The following is an 8,303-nucleotide window of genomic DNA, read 5'->3' as shown; positions in this document are numbered from 1 at the left end:
TATCTTTAGTCACAAAAATGTGGCAAGCTTTTGTGTTCTCTTGAACTCCTCAACATGGAAGATGTTGCACAAAGGGGATGGTTTTCTTCGTCCCACCACTTTGTGTTACATCTTGCCAAATGAAGAGTTCTGGAAAACTCAGAAGGATGTCATGTTTTTGTGCCTTTGGGGTTAGTCCTAATAAAAGGTAAACCTAACTACAGACTTTGCAGGGTGTATTTTTTTATCATTGTCACCTTTGTATTTTATCTCCCAAGGGAGGCTCAAAGTGGCCCTGAATCCAGTGTCATTTCAGCATCAATCCTTTTATTTGCCCAGGTATTTTAGGTAATATGTTCTCCAATGTTTTACTTTGCTATTGTATCTCTGCTGCTATTACTTTTTAATGATTTTTTAAAAATTTTTTAAAAGGTTACTGTTGAAGTTTTTTTGCATTTATTGCAGTTGTGCTTTTAAGGTTATTCTTAGCCACTCTGGGTGGTTTTTCACCTGAAGCGTGAAGAAGTAGAGAATATTTTACAGAAATAAAAATAAACATAATAACTTGAAGACAGATATGTGGGTCCTGCATGACAGATGGGAAACTAATACACATTTATAGTTGTGATTAAGCTATGAGCAGTGTGACATTAAATATGTTAATAAGATGAATGGGAATGTGCTTTACTCACACCATACTGGAGTGCACATCTGGATGCACATCTGCATCCTCTCTGTGTTCAGCACTGCACATCTGGTTCCTTATCCAGCATCAGAAACCTGTTTACACAGATCCTGAGACAGCAGAGGGAACAGGGGGCCTGATCCATGAATGGATCTCCTTTACTTGCAGGAGGTGTCTGAGTTTTTCACAGCCACAACTTTAAACTAACCATCCCACACCCGGGATGGTTCTCCCAGCACAAGTGAAAGGATAGTAATGCCAGCAAGAAGGTAAAGCTATTTAAATAAAAGTCCTAACACCTAAATCTTCACATTTCTGATGTGTACAGAATTTGTACCTACTACCATTTGGCTGACATTATGTTATCTGCGTGTCTAAGATTGCTATCTTTTTTCCTAGCAGCTCTCCTGAGCATTGACAGTGGTGCCTATATTGTGCTAGTAAAATTAAATTCTGGAAATTTGCATAATGTATAGCACCTAAAATGTCAACGTGTGTCTTCCAAGCATTTTGATGCTCTGATTCTGCACAGCAAGCTGCCAATTCACAACAGTGCTATGAATCTGTTCATTTAAAAATCAAATATGCCTATTTCCCAGCTCAAAGGTTTTCTGGGAGGCCTACAAAAACATAAACTTAACATTCTAGTGTAGCAAATCCAAAGTTGAGCCTCTGAGCACCAACTCAGCTTATACAGCTTGGTATATTTTACAAAACCATAAATGACAGTTCAAAATATAGTATTTGAGAATAAAGCTACCAGAGGAGTCTTGCCATTTAGCAGGAGCCAACCAGCCTGCCAATCTGGTCTCTCTCCAAACGGAGTTAATTATTTTCTCCCTGGTATCAGCTCATGTCATTCTATTAATAAAACAGCAACTTCAGGCCAGGATTTGATTGGTCAGTTCATTTGGACTTTATTTTCAGAGGTACTAAGCTGGTGCTGGTAGGAGCTATGGTTTGTACTCCTGTAAAAATGAAACCTTAGTTTTCCAATTGTGCTCTGAAAAGATGTGCCATCCAGCCTGGCATTGCATAAATCCACTATTTGGCATTCAGAATACCCAGGGTGCATTTGCTGATGGATACTTATTAGATTCAGAAAACTGTGACATTTAATCTTGTTAAGGCAAGTGAGAAACAGAGGCTGCTCACAGTTGCGGCCAAAGGACATCATAAAATATCATGGTTAGTGGAATCTAGTTCTTTCTATAGCTGGCTGTACATAAATGCATGAAACAGGAAGTTGCTCTTAATCTCCTCGTGGAACTTTGAAAATAGAGGACAGTTACCACTAATGAACGTGGCAGGCTTTTATACATAATTCTCCTTTTGGCCTTGTTCCCACTGAAACCCCTCCATTCCCTATCATAACTGAAGGAGCAGCAGATGTGGTCAACCTGAGACCATATTACTGTTTCAATCAAGCACTCTCGAATCCACACATTCCATGGTCTAAAGAGGGTCTAAATCTAGGGTAGTCACATTAGCAAGATCACTCCTGTAAAAACACTGTTCCCTGACCAATGCACTCAGGTCTGTCATGCTGCATGTGCTACTTACTATGGAATTCCCTGAGATACATCATTCCTTAATGGGAGGAGTTTCTTTTGGGGTATTCCCCTTGCCATATATGGTGTGGTGCTTCTACCACAATTCCTCCAGCATCAGAGAAGACTCAGTAAAATTATTATGATGGTGATTATTAACAATAAGCAGCCACACACATCCTTCTCTGCCCAGCCAGACCCTGAACAGCAGCTTTATTCTCCCAAGAATGCATGGCCAATTTGGATTGTCACTTTTTCTCTGGACGGGGCTCTGTTATCAAACTTCACTTTGTGCAGAAATCAACATGTTCTAGTTACTTTCATGTCCATGCTGGGAAAGGCTGCTTGTGTTTAAGTGGTGCCTGCCAATGTCAACAGATTTTCAGTCAGAAGAAGCAGTTTTGTGTTAAGTCTTGCCTGTCTCCATAGCAGAAGCTGGTGAAAAAATATTTTTCTCTGCTCCAGAACTGCTTTCACCTCCAGAAATACAACAATCAAACCCATATTAAACTGTGAAAGAGTTGCTAGTTTACAGTTCTTCTGCATTACAATATCATCCACACACACTGGAAAATTTACCAATGCCTGTTTACCCAAAGGATCAGCAACATACATAGCTAAACTTGCTTTAAAAATTCTATAACTTTTAACCAGTAACTAGGAATAAAAAGCAAATACGTACACCATATTATTATTGTCAGTAATAATATTTTATATGTCACAGCTGCCATCCTTGGCTCCTTCAGGAGGAAGGGCAGGATATAAATTGAATGAATGAATGAATGAATGAATGAATGAATGTATGAATAAAAAGAATAAATAGCTGTTATGTGACCCTCTTTGGTACACTTTTATCCCTTCCTTTCAGAGAAGTTGAAGATGCCTGGAAGATGTGTCTTCAAAAACTCATGACAGACGGGGCTCTAGCAAGTCTCCTTCAGACTGGTGTTTTATTGCTGGTATATTTGGCCTCATGGTCCTGACACAATCTTTTCTGGAGATCACTCATAGCCGAGTAAGATTGTCTTGCATGCAAACAGTCTTAACAGTGAGTCCATAAGTGACTGTGGAGGCCAGTTCTGGATCCACACGTCCTTCCACAGTGGGGACATAGGTTTCTGAGTGGGAGTTGATCACGGTGAGGGTTTGCCAAGCGTGCCTTCCTCTTAGCTTGTTTCTCCTTTTCGCTCTGAGTTTGAGCATCTTCAAAGTCCATGACACCTTTGATAAAGGCTGTTCTCTAATTGGAATGCTCGTAGGCCAGTGTTTCCCAGTTATCAGTGCTTATACTAAATTTTTTTATATTTGCCTTGAGAGTGTCCACCGGTATTTTTCTTTCCATTCTTAAGTTGGGAATAGAGTAGCTGCTTTGGAAGACAATAATAATAGTGTATTAGTGGTGGATTTTGTCTCATTCAGTTTGTTCTGCAATGCTTTCTCAATGCTGAAGGGGCTACAGACAGACAAAAGTGTGGCCAAAAATAAAAACATTCGTGATATAAAAAGTTTGGGGATTTCAGCAAGAAGTTACAGGATATGCACTGAATGGAAATGAAGCAGCATGATCACTCCAAAACTGTTGCAAGAGCAAACTATTAAAAGCAGGATTGCATATGATTGGCCTGATAGCAGCATAAGCACAAATAATCATGAATGCAAAATAAAAAAAAGACATCTGGAAAGGCACTCAGTCCATGTGTACCCACTAGCTAGTGTGGGGTTGAGACTAGTTTTCAGGTTTGTATATGTGAGGTAGAGAGAAAAGGTTCTGGGGGCAATATAGCATAGTTATTGAGAGAAAAACAGATTTGCGGCTGAATGGAAGAAGGTTCCTTAGAGAGGCGCCAAGTGGATGTTGTTTGATTCTGCTGGACTACAGTAGATGCTAACAGGTCCGTATAGTTAAAGCCATGGTTTTCCCAGTAGTGGTGTATGGAAGTGAGAGCTGGACCATAAAGAAGGCTGATCGCCGAAGAATTGATGCTTTTGAATTATGGTGCTGGAGGAGACTCTTGAGAGTCCCATGGACTGCAAGAAGATCAAACGCATCCATTCTTAAGGAAATCAGCCCTGAGTGCTCACTGGAAGGACAGATTGTGAAGATGAGGCTCCAATACTTTGGCCACCTCATGAGAAGAGAAGACTCCCTGGAAAAGACCCTGATGCTGGGAAAGATGGAGGGCACAAGGAGAAGGGGACGACAGAGGACGAGATGGTTGGATGGTGTTCTCGAAGCTACCAGCATGAGTTTGCCCAAACTGCGGGAGACAGTGGAAGACAGGAGTGCCTGGCGTGCTCTGGTCCATGGGTTTATGAAGAGTCGGACATGACTAAATGACTAAACAACAACACAGTAGATACTGGTTTACAGACTATATTTGATTTTGCTTGAAAGCCACTTAGGTCCGTCTTTGATGGAGAATAGTGGGGTGTAAGTTGTTAAAATAAAAATAAAATTGTATGCTGGGCTGCCAGGCCATTACTTCCCTCACTGTTTGTATTGTTATGAATTTACAGCAGTGGTGAAGGTGGGGACAAACTCCCCATAATCTCTTCATTGAGTGAAAGATCAGAATTTAAGCAAACTCATACATTCCTGAACTTAGCAAGGACTGAGAATAACAAGAGCTAACATCCTCATGAGGCCAGCCTGGGATGGTGGGTTGAAACCATGGTGCTGATGGCCAGTCATTAGCTCCCAAATGGAAGTCATCAACTAGGCAGAAGCTCTGCCAAGCACAGAGGCAGGTTGTCCAGATAACAAGATTTGATGTCACTACTGGAAGAGTGGGTGTCCTTTTACAACAGAGGTTTGGAGAGCAGGGGTTTCTGAGCAGCAGGAACTGAGCAGAACTCCACGCAGGGACTGAAGGGCAATAGACATGTTTGTTGGCAGGAGCAGACTGTTGCAGGGAAACACAGGGATGGTGCTTAGTATGCCTCTGGATCCAGTGCTGCACTGGTGGTAAGTACAAGCCTCTCTTGGGATGTAAATGCTGTGAACTCTCCCTCTGTAAAACTCAGGTGTATATATGTGTGAATACACCATATTTCTAAGACACTGTAGACTCGATCAAGCCTTGATTTGCCAATGGAAATGCAACCTTGGTTAAACCAGGGCCAAGACTCCTGGAATCTTGTTCAGCCACTCAGCCCTCAGTGGATCCACCTTTTCCCTTGCCATGGTCACCACTGCTCTCTTCCTTTGGATCCAGTCTACACTGCTGTCTGGAAGGAGAGGGCAAGACTGCGGTTCCTTTCTTTTACACTTATCACTGCTTACATGCTTGGAGAGGAGGCAGAGACATCAAAGAGGAAAATGAACAAGGCCAGAGAGCTGGCAGTGGGCTCTCTGCTGATGTATGAGCCTCAGCAGGTGCCCATTCAAGCTGACCACTGATGCCAGCCCTGAACATAGTATCATTAAAAAATATAGTAACACCTAGAGTGCTCTCTCATTCAAAAGAAACTAAAACCTGTAAATGTTCTGAAATTTCTCACAGCTTAGAAAAGTGTTGTGTGTTTGTGTGTAACATAGTAAAATTGTTTCATTGCAGAACATCTTAATAAATAGGCAATTGTGAGAAACAACAGTGATTACAGTGATTACATCCATGTCACAACCACACCCCTAGGATGGCTGTGAACAACTTGAATTTGTCAGCCTTAGATGATATGCTGAAGATCACAGGATCTAGATAGTGCACAGGCATTAAGAAAATTGGAATGCTGCACTCTTGGTATAGATTCTCAACATAGGAGCCAACTACTAGGGGCCGAGGTTTCTTTCCCCCCCCCAATAAAATATATGAGGAGCTACCCCTTCCCCCCAGTTGATGAGCATTGCCATTCAAATGGTGAGCATGTGCTGTGGCTTGTGTTGGATTAGTGGGATGGGTCTTACCTGCCCCCTCCAATATTTTATTCAAGTTGGCGCCCCTGATTCTCAAATATTATTTAAAGGTCAGAAAAAGTGGATCCACATACATTAGTGAGAGTCTCTTTCACCTGAGTAAGTATTCTAGAGTACAGAATGTTAAGGAATCCTCCTGAAAAATAAATGTTTGAGGTTAGGTTGTGTAAAAAGGTTTCATTTTTAAAAGCACATTTGAGAATTGAAAAAGGTTTGCAGAAGAGTAGCTGTGTTAAATTCATAGCAGCAAAACCTTAGGAGTCCTGCATTACCTTTATTTACTGTGGAATGAGAACAGGATAGCCATAGCATCAATTAGAATGCCACCATTTTATTATTTCAATTTGCTCAATGGTCAGGACTGAACACTTACTTCTTGATTCCCCCTGCCCCCCCCCCCGGTCAAAAACTGAGGCACAATGACAATTGCTTGCTTAATTGAACAGCAGCAACCCAAGAAGGAAATGAAAGTTGTTGCTGCTTTAATTTAGCAAGGTGTTTTATAGGGCAATCCTACCATGTCTCTATCCTGAAGCTCAATGAGACTTACACTCAGGTACATGTGTCAAGAATCACAGCCTCAAACTCACATCTTTCTGTGCTCAAACATTCTGTGTACAGAGAGAGTATACAGTATAGCTATTTCTGGGTCACTGGCTGCACTGTCTCAGAACTTGGTAGTAGGCTTAGATTGTTATTAATTTCCAGGAAATGTGGCAACCCTACCCTGACTTTGCGCTAGGACTTAGTATAGGACACAGAAAGTCAGCGACATACCGGTACATCTATCACTCCCTTTCCTAGATCTTAACCTCTTTTTGCAAATGCAGCTAGTGTTCTAGGCATCTTCTTCATACAGTAAATTTAATGTTTGGCAGACACCCTGGACAGCACAGGGTTTTATTATAGGCTTGTATGTAATGCAACCTGAAACCCACATGTGAGCCTCCTTCTCTTGAATCGCTATTTAAGCCTTGGACTTTACACCTCCAGCATATTTCCTTATGTGATAGAACAGAGTCCTCCTGCTCTGCTCTACTTATGGCTGGCTCAGCATTCCTCCTATATTTAGGGAACTTGGGCCATGAAATTAATGCTTGGCTTTAAAAATAGGATATTTTAACATTTTTTAAATGGTGGCTTGTCATTTTGAAATGTTCTTTGCAAAGACGAGCCAATTTTACTGAACAGAAGTGGTATAATATGCCTTGTTCTGGAAGGTGTATGCCTATCTTACCAGGAGGTCCTGTACTACAAGGAAGATCTGGATTCATTATCTGGATTCAGCTATGCGCTTGAAGATGTTGGTTTGATTTCAAGACAGTGTTATTAGCAGAAAGGGGGTTGGGTTTCAGAAAAGGTCTTGCTGTGTAACTTCAGGGAGAGAATGGAAGGGAGTCTTTGATTGAAAACCTATACACACTTTTCAGGAGCAAGTCACATTGAACTACCAGGTTACCATGCATCACATCAGGCTACAAAGCAGTAATTTTCAAACGGTCACTTGGGATCCCATTATGGATCAGTGGCAGATTGCCAACTGGGCAGGTTGCCAGAAGCAGGAGTTAGAACATGATGGCACAAGAAACTCCGGGAGGAGTTCACATTATGAGACTGAATAGATGGGTTCCACACAGAGGCAACATGCCATTTGTGAGTTCTCATGCATAGGTCAGTGTATTCTACCACATACACATGGTGAAGTGTATACACGTTGGCAGCACGCTGGACTAGATGGACCTTTGGTCTGATTCAGCAGGGCTCTTCTTCCGTTCTTAACATGTAAGTCCTACTGCATTCAGCAGAGCTTACTTTTGCATGTATGTGTGCATTAAAAGGAAGTGGGTGGTGCATGAGGCACAGTACTAACAAAATAGGTATAGGAGAACTGGTATCAGGCACCGTGGGTTTTATAACCTGGACCACTAGCACCAGTTCCCTAATCCCAGCACCATTATCATAAAAGGAAAGTGCAGGTACCAGTACCTTAGTCTTCCAAGAAGCTTCATCTGGGGATTTTTTTTTTTTTAATGTTGAGTCAGGTGACCCACAGGCTCCAATGACATCCCTTTCACCCATATTTAACTTGATGGACCTCTCCTTTTTGAGCAAGCTGTTGTGAATATTTTATCTAGAGTCTCTTTGCTTAGTTCTAGAGCACTGCTGCAAAATGTAA

This window comes from Podarcis bocagei (assembly GCF_964188305.1).
Source record: "Podarcis bocagei genome assembly, chromosome: 5".
Classification (NCBI taxonomy): Eukaryota; Metazoa; Chordata; class Lepidosauria; order Squamata; family Lacertidae; genus Podarcis; species Podarcis bocagei.
Note: the sequence above shows the minus strand (reverse complement) of the source record.